At 40.5% G+C, this 12,415-nt stretch overlaps 1 pseudogene; it reads right to left on the bottom strand.

Annotated features, from left to right (window-relative positions):
• Window positions 1–283: 283 nt before the first annotated feature.
• LOC131901256 (large ribosomal subunit protein eL27-like) lies at window positions 284–1,074 on the bottom strand (annotated as a pseudogene).
• Window positions 1,075–12,415: the final 11,341 nt, after the last annotated feature.

The following is a 12,415-nucleotide window of genomic DNA, read 5'->3' as shown; positions in this document are numbered from 1 at the left end:
CCTATCTGTGGAAAAGTTAACTCCTTTCTTTGTCCTAGCAAACACAGAGTTTTACAGGGGATCAAACAGAAATTTGCCTACTTGGTATTATTTAAAGGGTGGTGTCACATGACTTTTCTTGGGTAGATGTAAACAAACAGCTAAGCAGATCAGACAGGGAGGACATTGATGACAGACCCAAGAAACGATTTCCCCAAGTGTAACTTGGTGAACCAACAATTTGCTGAGGTTTCTTTATTTTATTTTCTTTTTAAAATTTTTAACAATGGAAACAAAAACATACCTAAAAACCAAGCTTCTGGAAAAACCATTTGTTCTTCCCTGTCTTGTGTTGTTGCTCAGACTTGACCTTGGCACCCCTCCTGGCCTTGCTGTTTCAGAGCTGAGTCTCTAAAAGACAACAGTTTGGTCCAAGGGGATGTCCACAGAGTACCCTGTGGACATGAGGTGATTATAGTTACACACTTTCACTACGGACATGATCTTTGATCTCCTGGTGAGTTTCTTCTTGCCCATGGCAGCTGTCACTTTTCTGGGGTAGAGGTCAATTCCAGACATAAGGGAGGTCTGAGGACCCATTGTTAGAATTGTTAGAATTCTGCCCTTACTCCAGTTGCATGACTGCACATGCGCAGTTCAGGAGTGAAGCAAAGGGTCTTGCATCTTATGTCATCAGTGTGCACTGGTGATCACATATGCGCAGCGTGGTTGTACAATCTGTGCATGCATGGCTTGGCTCTGTAAGCCCATCTGCGCCTTAAAGAGCCGTGACTCAGACCCCACCCTCTCTCTCTGTTCTGCTCTGTCTCTTCCCACCATCTTTCCCTCTCACCACGTGTGCACCTTTCCCAGGCCTGGTCCTCTTGTACCTCCCCAACCCCTCTTCCTCCCAATAAAGTTCTCTGCTACTAGGCAGCTGTGGCTCATGACCTTTCTGCCAGTAACCAGTGCCGCCACCAGTGCCGTTTATCATTCATTTCACCCATCATCAATGTTCTTCACAATGACGGATTTGCATCTGGAGCATCCAGCCAGGAACAGCATCTCTTTTCCAGGTTTTATGAACTTTCCCATTTCTATGGTAAGGAGCTGGTGTACAGCAGCTTGCTGAAGTTTCTTACAGAAGCATGCATTAGGGGATTCTCAATGGAGCATGGGAGAAATGTGGATCATGGGGAGTCGTGTAGCTGCATTGGTGATCACTGGAGAGCTACATCACTGGCATTGCTGAGACAACTTGCTTTAGCATTATAAAAGAGTCTCCTTCCCCCAACAGTTGTTTACTGCTTATAGGATCTTGGGAAGGGGTAGGTGTCTTGTGAGTCTTGTAAGTTTCATGAGATTCGTAAGTCTTACAAGGCTTCCTCTCCTTCCCGGAGGGGATGTTTAAATTTGGAGGAAATGCCGGGCGGTGGTGGTGCACGCCTTTAATCCCAGCACTCGGGAGGCAGAGCCAGGCGGATCTCTGTGAGTTTGAGGCCAGCCTGGGCTACCAAGTGAGTTCCAGGAAAGGCGCAAAGCTACACAGAGAAACCCTGTCTCGAAAAACCAAAAAAAAAAAAAAAAAAATTTGGAGGAAATAACCACATGACACTCCACCCTTTCCTGCAGCTCTCACGTTCTTTTGCCTCCTCTTTGATGTTCCTCCTTGAGCTTTGGAGGGGGTGATACAAGCATCTGATTATTTGCCTCTGCCTATATCTGAAAATTGGACCACTGTACCTGAGCAACAGTCACTTATTGTAAGCAGTTGACCAGTTTACACCTCCACAGTTATCTCTCATTTCCAAAAAAGGTTTCCTTCCCAACCAAGACTGACAGCAGCAGTAATCTATGAGTGTAAATACAAATTAGAAAGCAATTGGACAGGCACATCACAACTGTTTAACACAAAAATAGCAGTAGCCTCTGTACTGGAACCTATGGCCTTCCTAGCCACAAGTTTTTGCCCTCACATACAGTATCAAGTTTCCTCCTTTAGAGGGGCCTCAAGTCAAACCAGAAAGCACTTGGTTGAGGTCACCATACTCAAGCCACTAATGAATCAGTGGGCTTATCTTGCTTGGAATGGTGGTAGTTGTACTGGCCAGCTTTAGTTCAACTTAACACAGGAAGAGAGACTCTCAATTGAGAAAATGCCTCCATAAGATCTCCCTATACACAAATCTGTAGGGCATTTTCTTAATTAGTGATTGCCTTGGGTAGACACAGTCCATTTCGGCTGGTGCCACCTTGGGACAGGTGGTGCTCGGGCATATAAGAAAGCAGGCTGAGCAAACCAGGAGGAGCAACCCAGTAAGCAGCACCCCTCCATGACCTCTGCATCAGCTCCTGCTTTGAGTTCCTGCTCTGACTTCCCTGGATGATGAACTAAAAGTTGTAAGATGAAATAAATCCTTTCCTCCCACTTCTGATACTAGGATTTTTCATTCAATAACATTATGGCTTCTGGAGTTGCCTTCTTTTAAAAACTACTTTTGTCTAGGGGTGTAGAGATGGTTCAACAGTTAAGAGTTCATACTGATTTTGCACACCTTTCATGCTAACTCTGGAGAGGCAGAGACAGGTAGATCTCCAGTTCAAGGGCAGCCTGGTCTATATAGTTAGTTCCAGGCCAGCCAAGGCTATATAGTAAGACCCTGCTCCTCCCACAAAAAAGATCTTAGGTGGGCACTGTGGGACTCTTGCCTTTATTTGATTTATTTTATGTGCTTTGGTGTTTTGTTTGTGTGAGGGCATCAGGTCCCCTAGAACTGGAGTTACAGACAGTTGTGAGCTGTCATGTGGGTGCTGGGAATTGAACCCAGGTCCTTTAGAAGAGCAGCTGGTGCTTTTAACTGCTGAGCTGTGGTGATATTTTATTTGTGCACCCCAATAAAGCTTATCTGGGGATCAGAAGAAAAAGCCAGCCACTATATTAAACATAGAGGTCATGCAGGGGTAGCACACGACTTCAATCCCAGCATTCAGGATGCAGAGATCCATCTGGATCTCTGTGAATTCAAGGCCACACTGGGAACAGAGCCAAGTGTGGTGACACATGCCTTTAATCCCAATACTAGTTAACCATAGTGTGGGGAACCAACTCCCACATTTATTTACCCCAGAGACTCTTGAGGAGTGTGGAATAAGAGACTTAGTTAGAATAAGGAGAGAGAAAAGAGAGAGAAAAGACGGGATAGACTCAGGTGGGCCTGGATCCTTATCCACTGGCCCAGAATTTTATTCCAAAGGGCTATTTATAACAATGCCAAGGGGTGGAGCAAAAGACTTCCCCCTTGCTAGATATACTTAAGTGTAGACCCTTCCAAACACCTGGTACTCAGGCCTGTGATCTAATCAACCTCTTTTTTTTTTTTTTCTGTTTTTCAGACAGGATTTCTCTGTGTAGCTTTGAGCCTTTCCTGGAACTCTCTCTGTAGCCCAGGCTGGCCTTGAACTCACAGAGATCTGCCTGGCTCTGCCTCCTGAGTACTGGAATTAAAGGTGTGTGCCACCACCGCCCAGCCAAATCAACCTCTTATGCAGTCCTGGAGGGTACAGCCACTAGGAAACCTAGATTGGCTCCAACAACTCTTCTTTATATTTTAAAAGAAAAAATTCCCCATTAAGAGCTAACAGCAATCTCCATAGCTGTCACACTGCCCAGTGAAGGAGTAGAGGATGACAATGTACTTTTAGAATTGGTCTAAGATGACTACAGCAGTCTTAGCTGCATCAAGCCCTTTCTAAATCAAAAACTCTTGATGCATCTGCATCAAACTTAAGACTGCCTTAGTTTCATCATTAACATTAACAAGTTAACATAATTCTAACATAAATATTGCTATACATAATTACAATTCTCTAAACTTACATCCAAAATAAACTCTTAATAGAACCATTTGAATTTCTTGCTAAAAAATATTCGATAAACTTCTGATGCATTCACATCAAGCTTAAATACTTCCTTAATTTCACCAAACCATGGTGGATCAATATCAATAGGTTAACATACTAACTCTAACATAAACATTACTATACACAATTATAATTCCTACAAACCTACATTCAAAAACAATTTCTTTTTTTAATATTTTTATTTTATAATTAATTTAATTTTACATATCAGCCACAGATTCCCCTCTCCTCCCTCCTCCCACCCCCCAAAAGCAATTTCTTAATAGAACAATACAAAACACAACATTAATCCACTTAATTAACAAGAAAATATTTTTTAAATTAAATAGACTAAGAAATATTAACTCCACCTTTTCTTTATAATTTTTTAAACTAAATCTTGAACCTAGTTAGAAAAAAAACCCTCAAACTTTTCTGTTTAAACAGTTTCATTTTTAACATAAAACCAGGTCCATAAGCAGTTATCATCACCATTGATAGAGTCTATATGTGTAAGTAAATTCAAATGGTCCCATTGTAATGAAATTATTACTGTCCATTTCATTTCTTAAGTTCAAAAAGAGTTCTGGTATCATTCCTAAAAGTTCCTCTGAGCGCTCAAAATTAGGACCTAGCTTGTCAGCTGCCCTTAAGTCTTCGTATAGCTATCAGAGATGTAATGACTCTGAAGCAAACAACTCCAAATATGAGAAGTCCCATAACCGAAACTTTTTTCAAGCCAGCCTCTCTGTAGTTTTCGTTCAGGATTTTACAGCTTTTGCAGTCCTGGTATGTCTGTACCTCCCATAACCAAGCTGCTCCTGGACCCCTGTGTCCTGAGGCCAGAGAGCCTCCAATCACCTCACAGCCACATGGGCTCAAGGCTCCTTCATCTGCTATGAGCTGAACTGTGGCCCTCCCACAGCAACTCCGGCTCTGGGAGAGTCCCATTACCTGCTTCACTGATGGTCCAGTGTTCAGCACCCTGGGTCCCAGTAATCCTCCATATGATGTCCGTTGCACCACTGGATGTAGCTGCAGGGCAACTCCATGGTTCCAGCCACACCTTGCTGCTGGGAGCTCGGCTGTGTCTCAGCAGTTCCTGCAGAGATCCGGTCTGGTTGTTCACCCTGGAACACTCAGCAGGTCCTGCTGAGCCCCAGCCTGGCTGTTCAGCATGGAGCACAGCTCTAACCTCCACAGCTTCCTGGGTTCCTGGGTGTCTCAGCTGGTTGTCAAGTGCTAACACTGTTTGACTCTTGGCCCCTGGAAGCAATCTGGTCTCTGCAGTCTCCATTGCTCATCGCTTCCTGTTTACCTTTCCAGAGGTAAGTCAAGCCACTGGACTCTCCAAGCCACTGCCTGCTGTTCACCTTTCTCATGGCACAGCATCTCAAAAATTGCAGAACCTCACTGCTCTCATTGTCTCAGGGGTCTCAGCTGCACATATTTTGCTGCTGTTTTCTGAAGCTGGCAGTCTCTGAAGCTGCTTTTTGTTGTTATTAGTGGCTTTTGGAACTGTCAAGTTTGAAGTCTGCTTTGGACACTGTTTTCTGCATCCCAGGTTCCTTCACAACATAATCCCTCTATTAAACCTTTACCATGTCCCTGGACCTAAAGATGTATACTTATGCCTAAAGCTTATGCTACTCTAAACCTATATTTCTCAAGCTAAATTTATGACTTACTTTAAAAACCTTACCTAAGTCTTACTTAAGCCAACACAATAAACTTACATTCTATGGGACTACTTTATAAACCTTAATATCTAGACGTGATCTCTTAACTATTACCACTTTACATATTACAGAACTAACTTAACACTAGAGAAAATATCTATAAGAGATTTTGTAACACGTAGAAAAGATTTTTTTAGTTAAACTATTAACAAGACCAGAAGTACGCAAATCATTTCTAAAGTTCAGAGTTTATAGTAAAGTTCAGTGTTTATAGTCTCCTGACAGTTTGAAACAAGATTTGTCAATGGCTCTCTCAACCCTGGTTTAGTGAGTGCTGTCATTGTGGGGTTGTAACACTTGTTGCTAGGGGGCTGTAACACTCTCATGACAACACAACTCCCCAAAGTCCCCTTTCCCACTGAGTTCTCTCAGCCATTCCAGAACCAGCAGAGATGCTCAGCAACAGAGGTTTCCGTTTTGTTTTTTTTTTTTTTTTTCAAGACAGGGTTTCTCTGGGTAGTTTTGGTGCCTATCCTGGATCTCATTCTGTAGACTAGGTTGGCCTTGAACTCACAGAGATCCACCTGGCTCTGCCTCCAAAGTGCTGGGATTAAAGGCATGTGCCACCACCACCCAGCTAACAGATGGTTTCTAACTAGAGGCTGTTCCTTTACCCAAATACATAACAGCTCCCCTAAGTGCCTCAATTCAGTTTTACTTCACTCAGTTGCCACTGAAGCCTCACCTCAAGGCAAGGATGAAATTCCCATATTGAACTGCCATAAAGCTCTTAGCAAAAACTTGTGTGGCTATTAGGCAATATAAGGCACTGTTTCAAACCTGCATTGATAATACATTTCCCAGGCTGCCTTTTGGGTAAGCTAGCAAATTTCCTGTTTCTGTTACAGTAATAGATATCATGGTTTCACTTTTGCAACAGGAGATTTTTCTTCCCTAAGCTTGCTTTAGGATTCGTGTGCCACGGCTTAACAAGTATACCTCTCCAATTCGATCTTTCACTTGACCCATTCCTGATCAGATTGTGTCTGTTTGTCTGCACACACTCAGATGTCGGCTTATTGCCAGAGGAAAAAACCTTTCAAGGCTTCACTCTCTCTCCTCACCGGGAGAGTGAGGGGTGAGTGAGGGAAATCGAAAGCACTTGAAACAAACCTTTTTTTCAGAAAGGACTTTTCCCTGATAGAAAAGAGAGCTTTTCTCCTGGGTAGTTCTCCATCCTGTCCTGGCTTGGGTCTTCCCCCAGATAGCGTTCCTGACACAGCTTCATTGCTTTCTCCATCCAAAAATCAGAATTATATGCCATTCTGATGGGGTTGATGGATTTTTTTTTAACCTCTCAACATAGTTACTGACTCTCAGTATGCTCAAAGAGTGGTCTTACATATTGAAACTGTAGAAATTATCCCTGATGAGTCAGAATTAATTTTGTTATTTATTCAGTTACAAGAAATAATCAGAAATAGGAATCATCCCTTATGTATAACTTACATCCAATCCCATACAGGTCTGCCAGGCCCTCTAGCACAAGATAATGAGAGGATTGATAAACTATTTAGGAAATGTGCTGGAGGCCTCAGAATTTCATTTTAAAAAATCATGTTAATAGTAAGGGTTTAAAAAAGGATTTTTCCATAACCTGGCAAGAAGCCAAGGAAATTGTAAGGAAAAGTCCTACTTGTTCTTTTTACAATCAAACTCCACTACCAGCAGGATGTAACCCAAAGGGTACTCAGAGGAATGAAATCTGACTGATGGATGTGTTTCATTTTGTAGAATTTAGAAAATTGAAATATGTACACTTCACCATTGATACCTATTCAGGATTTCAATGGGCAACTGCTCTGATTTCCGAAAAGGCTGATTCTGTAATCCTGCATTTGCTAAAAGTTATGGCCATCATGGGTATACCTGTGCAAATTAAACTGACAATGCTCCAGCATATGTCTCGGGTAAAATGAAACAGTTTTTTGCTTATTGCAATATAAAGCATATTACAGTATATCACATAATCCTACAGGCCAAGCAGTTATAGAAAGATCAAACAGAACTCTAAATAAACAGAAAGGGGTAACAAAACTTCTCAGAAATAGATTATATAATGCTCTGTTAATTTTGAATTTTCTCAGTGCTAATGAGAAAGGAACAACAGCTGCAGAGAGACATTGGATAACAGAAAAAAACTACAGAATTAAATCAGCCTGTATACTTTAAAGATGTGCTGACCTCAGAATGGAAACCAGGATATGTACTACATTGGGGATGAGTTTTTGCTTTTGTTTTTACAGGAGAAGAAAAACTATGGATACCATCAAAATTGATGAAGGTTTGATGTGAACAAGAGAGACCTCTTAATTAGAAGAGGTGATAATTCATCAACCACCATGACCATTCAATTTAAATTAACTTATACCACTAACAAATTATTTCATTTAATCAGATATAATTTGTCAAAAGGGAACCTCCACAAAGTTAGGGTTGGAGAAGGGTTTTTGTTTTTGTATTTCAGGAGAATGAAGGCTAAAGAATTGGAAGAACACTGGACAAATGAGACATCTGAAGAAAAAGGACAAAATCATCCAGAATAAATGTCCCAAGAAAAAGAGTAAATTGGCCTATTGGTATATTGCATATAAATTTCATAAGTCTTCCTTAAATGTTTGTTTCTGCTGTTCTATATAGACACATAACTCAAATAGTCTTTATGTAGTCCCAGTTCAATTGAAAATTAAAGCTGAATTTGGAGTTGGAGCATGGCTTTCTCCTTCTCTAAACACAAGCATGCTTGTTAAAAGCAAATGCAAAATCTCTGTATCATGTGAGAAGAGCTATTTGATATGGGACAGAAGAAAAACCAAAATTAAGTAACTATTCTATAGCCACAAATCTCATGATTCTTTGGTTTTATTTTGACTCTTTAAAATTTTTCTTAATGTATGAATTTTATATCAAAATTTATAAGATTTTTATATATATTAAACTTTTATCATGATATTAATGGTTATAGAGAGTACTAACTAATTCTAGTTATCTAGACTAGACTTTATCTAGCTTCCTATACATGTTTTTGTATTGAGTCTCTATCAGTTTTCTGCAGGGAATCATGACCAGGCTTAACAGCAAATTTGAAGTCTCCAAAAAGATGATGGGGTCCCACAACAACAACAATTCCATCAGGATGATGACAACACCACTAAGCTGACAAACATCACCCAAAGATGTTTTGGACTACAAACTGCTTAGCACAATCTCGAGATGGCTGGCTGAGATGATCCAGCCTCACAGACTACTTGAGCAAGGACTTGAGATAAGCCCTGCACTTTCACATTATGCAGAGACTGGACAACAAATGAAACAGTTACCTCTCCCAGGACTTGACAATTAACTCAAAATTTTTCTTATCAGGATCCCCTAAAGATGCCTTCGTCCACAAATGGCAGGAAGTAATTTTAAGAACACAATGTCCACATTCCCAAGAGGTGGTGTGGGTGGTTTTTGGTCATTCAATGGGTTATGGATAATTGTCACTTTTTTAGGATGGTTGGTTACAAGTTATTAATTGTTAATGATCAGGAAAAAAGTTAAAGGAAATTAGATTCAGGATTCTTGTTTAGAAAAAAAAGAGGATATAGATAAGAGGTAGATTAGTGAATCTACTCTGAAAAGAAAAAAGGGGAAGATATAAATATGATAAGATAAAAAGGTAGATTATTTAATCTACTTTTAGAAGGCAACTACTAGTTTTAAATATTTTACATTGTATTGGATTTTTATATATTGATACAAATTTGAGATTGATTTTGTTAGAAAATACTGTACATATATTTCTAATCTTCTTCAAAGTATTTTACCTATACAGTTCATTTTACAATGCAATGCAGTTTTTTAGTCCTTGAAAATTATTACCAACTATTTAGGATAATAAAGAAATACAGGTTAGTAGTTAGTCATTACAATTGAACTTGTAGTCATATTAGGTATGTTTCCAAGGTCAAGCAGAGATATATTTTAGATAGACAGGTCATCTTCCAATCACTTTAGAGATCTACATAATATGGCATTTAAGATGTTTTAATAACATAGTTTTTTTTTCTTTTTTTTATGACAAGGAGACATGCCTGCTCCTAGCAGCATCAACCTATTTCAGAGAAGATATGGGCATTGAAGAAACTCCATATAGAGTTACTTCCTTTGTGGCAAAAGTTAGCCTCTGGGCAAGAAAGTGCCCTCACGTGACTGCTGACAGTATGCTGTCAAAAATGGACAACAGGACACAAAAGAAAAGACTGCCAATCTTTCAAGACAAGGACAGCCCTTCAAAATATCCTGCTTCACAGATGAGTCTGTCTGATATGCTAGGCCTGTAGGCTGAAGATGGATGTCCCAGTGTTGCAGAGAAACCTTGGGTGACTGTCCAGGCAGCCAGGTGTTTCTGTCATTCCTCACACTTTTTGGAAGTTGCTTGTTTGCACTTCCTGTTTAACTAGGTAATAGTATTCCCTTCTAAGGGCTCTGAGGGAGTTGAAGATTAGATATTTATAGTTTTCCTTGTTAACAATTTCAGAAAAGAAACTCACTAATGAGGTGTAAAGTGTATAAGTTTGTAAGACATCAAAAGATAATTTTGGCCGGGCGGTGGTGGCGCACGCCTTTAATCCCAGCACTCGGGAGGCAGAGGCAGGCAGATCTCTATGAGTTCAAGGCCAGCCTGGTCTACAAAGCGAGATCTAGGAAAGGCGCAAAGCTACACAGAGAAACCCTGTCTCGAAAAAACCAAAAAAAAAAAAAAAAAAAAAAAAAAAAGATAATTTTGGTAATACAAGTTAGGATAGAAAGTGATTTAGATACATTTTTGATTCACCAAGATAGGATAGATAATGGAATATTTTTTCTCAATTTGTCAAATGCAAATGGACTAGACATTGTTGATTTGTTGATGTATTTATTGTCTGTATATATTGTATATAGTTATTGTACTTATTGTATATAGTTTTTTATATTAGTTATAACTTTTATTTATTTTAGACAAATATGGTGATATTTTATTTGTGCACCCCAATAAAGCTTACCTGGGGATCAGAGGAAAAAGCCAGCTACTATACTAAACATAGAGGTCAGGCAGTGGTAGCACATACCTTTAATCATAGCATTCCAGAGGCAGAGATCCATCTGGATCTCTGTGAGTTCAAGGCCACACTGAAAACAGAGCCAGGTATGGTGGCACAGGCCTTTAATCCCAGCACTAGTTAACCATAGGGGTCTGGAGGTCTGTACAGACAGACAGGAATGATCTATAGCTGGATGGAGAGGAAGTAAGATGGCAGAGCACAGAAAGGTATATGAGTGTGAGTATACAGGAAGTAGCTCTCTTGGGCTGATGATTTCCTAGCGGTAAGAACATGGCTATCTTATTTCTGCTTCTCTGATCTTTCAGCTTTCACCCCAATATCTGGTTCCAGGTTTGGTTTTTTTTGTTTGTTTGTTTGTTTGTTTGTTTGTTTTTGTTTTTCGAGACAGGGTTTCTCTGTGTAGCTTTGCGCCTTTCCTGGGACTCACTTGGTAGCCCAGGCTGGCCTCGAACTCACAGAGATCCACCTGGCTCTGCCTCCCGAGTGCTGGGATTAAAGGCTGCGCCACCACCGCCCGGCTCAGGTTTTTTTTTTTTTTTTATTAATAAGATTATTTAGCAATTTGTCTTACAATGAGCCTTCTCTAGCCCCAGGGGCTCTTGCCTTTAATCCCAGCATTCAGGAGTCAAAGGCAGGTGGATCTTTGCAACTTTGAAGCCAGCCTGGTCTACAAAGAGAGTTTTGGGCTAGCCAGAACTACATAGTGAGATCTTGTCTCCAAAAACAAATTACATTTATTTATTTTTGTGTTTCTGTATGAGTGTGGAGAACGGAGGACAACTTGTAAGAGTCAGTTCTCTCCCTCCATCATGTGGCTCCTGGAGGGCTCACACTCAGGTCATCAGGCTTAGTGACAAGTGTTTTAAACACGGAGCCATCTCACCAGCCCAGAGGAGTGCCTTTTCCCTCCTCTGCAGGATACCTCTGTTCACACTCTAGTTGTTGGGTGTTCTTTATAGCCAGGTGGTGGTGGTGTATGCCTTCAATCCCAGCAGAGTCAGGAGGATCTCTCTATGAGTTTGAGGCTAGCCTGGCCTACAGAGTGAGGTCTAGAACATCCAGAGCTTTTACATAGAGAAATCCTGTCTCGAAAAACTAAAATAAATAAATAAAATAAAAATAAAAATATTAATTTATTTAATGCGTGTGTGTGCGCACGCATGCGCGCGCGCCTGAGTGTATGTATGTGTACCTGTGTCTTCAGTATCTGCATAGGCCAGAAGAAGGCATCGGACCCATGAACATGGAGTTACAAGCAGTTGTGAGCTGCATGAGTTTTGCATTGGTTCTTCATGAGCTGCATTGGTTCTGTGAAGTGACCCAGGTCCTCTAAAATAACAGCAAGTACCCTTAATCTCTGAGCAATCTGATTGGCCCTGATTAACCTCTGTTTCAATTACCCATTATTTATTTCAATCAATATAGCCTGTGTAAAAAACAAATGGAAGTACAATTGGTCCTGATGTCCTTAACTCAGCTCTCTGCATCAGTGATTATGAAATGAGTGGTCCCTAACTGTTATTAGTTCTCTGGGGGTGGGCAGTGTCTGTATGCAATACTGATTTGGATGTGACACAATGTACTTCACCCATTGGTTACTTGCACAACAAATAAGTAAAAAGGTTTTCGATGGGCTTGTGGCAGTGTCCACATGTTTACATCCTCACTGGCATGTACAGGCCATGTGCAGTCTCTCAATGTTGTAATTTG

The sequence above is a fragment of the Peromyscus eremicus genome, unplaced genomic scaffold, assembly GCF_949786415.1.
Source record: "Peromyscus eremicus unplaced genomic scaffold, PerEre_H2_v1 PerEre#2#unplaced_62, whole genome shotgun sequence".
NCBI lineage: Eukaryota > Metazoa > Chordata > Mammalia > Rodentia > Cricetidae > Peromyscus > Peromyscus eremicus.
This window is presented reverse-complemented; position numbering and strand designations above follow the sequence as displayed.